The sequence below is a fragment of the Sinocyclocheilus anshuiensis genome, unplaced genomic scaffold (genome assembly GCF_001515605.1).
Source record: "Sinocyclocheilus anshuiensis isolate Anshui unplaced genomic scaffold, SAMN03320099.WGS_v1.1 scaffold566, whole genome shotgun sequence".
Lineage (NCBI taxonomy): Eukaryota > Metazoa > Chordata > Actinopteri > Cypriniformes > Cyprinidae > Sinocyclocheilus > Sinocyclocheilus anshuiensis.
In genome coordinates, this window is record NW_015542410.1 from 282402 (window position 1) to 284372 (window position 1971).

Here is a 1971-nt window from a genome sequence, read left to right on the forward strand (position 1 = left end):
GCAGTGTAGAGTAGTGCTTGTTGTTTGTAATTTCTCCGATCACAAATGCATACATGGTTTTATGTTTACGCAGCACAATGCAATGCGTAAAAAGACAGTATAAGTCATTATAATCAGTAATTATGTCCCCACTGGATGCAACAAATGCCTCGTTTATAATGGGTTTTAATGTTTTTGTCTCATCGCTCCGGCCGGACACGGCATCAACAGTATGGTAAGGGGCGTAACATTTCCGTCACACGCTTGAGGTATTCGGCCAATCATAACGCACTGGATAGCTGGCCAATCAGAGCACACCTCGCTTTTCAGACCGATGAGCTTTGTAAAAATCGACGAGTTTCAGAAAGGCGGGGCATAGAGGAGAAACAATAATGTACAGTATGTGGAAAATAATGTGTTTTTTGAACCTTAAACCGCATAAACACATTTCATTACACCAAATAAACAAAATAATGTTCTTTTTAGCAACATCATATGACCCCTTTAATATTCTAAAAGTAGACTAATCAAACTTTTATGACTTTCATCTTAACTTTTGTATTATTTTATATAGAATTTCACTTATAATGTTAGGCAAGGATTCTTGCACCAAAACAATCATAATTAAGTTTTTATTTATCATTTTCCACCTACTTTCTGACTTTCTTACAATTAAAAAAGCTGTTTGCGATCTGTATATAGAATATATGTAAATGACCTCTGTTGTGATTGGCTGACATGTGCATATGTGCGTGGTTCACACCTTCATATATCAGGAGGGCAGAGCAAGTTGCAGTGTTGATATGTAAATATGTTAATGAGCTCATTATTTCTGAGTAATGTTTTGCCTAACAATTTAGTTGTATTGCTAAAATCAAAATTAAAACTGAAACCATTAAAAAAAACATTTTCAGTGTTTTAAATAAAATAAACATGAACTGAAATAAAATAAAATAAAATATTTAAAAAATAAACTTTTAAAATGTAAAAATTGACAAAATTGACATTAAAATGAACTTGGATACATTTTTTATTTACATTTGCATTCAAATGTATTTTGAATTTGTTTTTATTTTTATAAAATGGGAAATATAAAAATAAAAACATATTCAAAATATTAATTAAAAACTATATTAGTATACCAACAATACTAATATAACCCTGCTTACAATACATTACACTTTTTATTTTAAAAGAACAACAAAAATGTTTTTGTACATTGTATGAGGCATTTAAAGAATGCAAACAGAACCCAAACATGTGTCTTTGTTCTCCGCCAGTCTGCCTGAAAGGCACGAAGATCCCTGGTAACGTTAAGTATTTTCTGGTGGACACCGTGAAGAAGCGCTACCACACGGCCAATGAAGACTGCATCGCCAAGGGAGGAATCCTCAGCACTCCGCTGTCTTCTTACGAAAACATGCACTACGATTACGTGCGCCAGAGCATCGGCCCGGCTGCTGAGATGATGCTGGGCATCAATGACATGCAGACGGAGGGTGTTTGGAGGGACCAGGCCGGCTCAAACATTCGCTACAAGAACTAGAAGCTCCCGCAGCCAGACGGCAGCAGCGCAGAAACGGCGCCGTACTCTCCGGCGCTTCCGGTGGGAAGTGGCTGGACGAGAATTGTCGCGAGGAGACATCAGCTGTGTCCCAATTCAAAGACCGCATCCTTCGGAGGACGGGTCCTTCGAAGGACGCTCCGAGTCTAGCCTTAGCAGAATTTCCTGATTGCGCCAGCAGGTGTTCCCGATTAAAGGGTCATATGATCAATTTTTCCTTTCTCTTTGGAGTGTTACAAGCTCTTGGTGCATAAAGAAGATCTGTAATCTGTAAAAGACTAAAGTCTCAAATCCAAAGAGATATTCTTTATAAAAGTTCAGAGTCAGCCACACCTACCTAAAACGGCTCGTTCTAACACGCCCCCACATATCTACCTCACTATGTGGGAAGATTTGCATAACGCCGCCCAAATGTTCACGCAAAGAAA

General features: G+C 38.0%; 1 pseudogene; it reads left to right on the forward strand.

Annotated features, from left to right (window-relative positions):
* LOC107693250 (tetranectin-like) overlaps positions 1-1971 on the forward strand; it is a 7331-nt pseudogene that overhangs the window by 1832 nt on the left and 3528 nt on the right.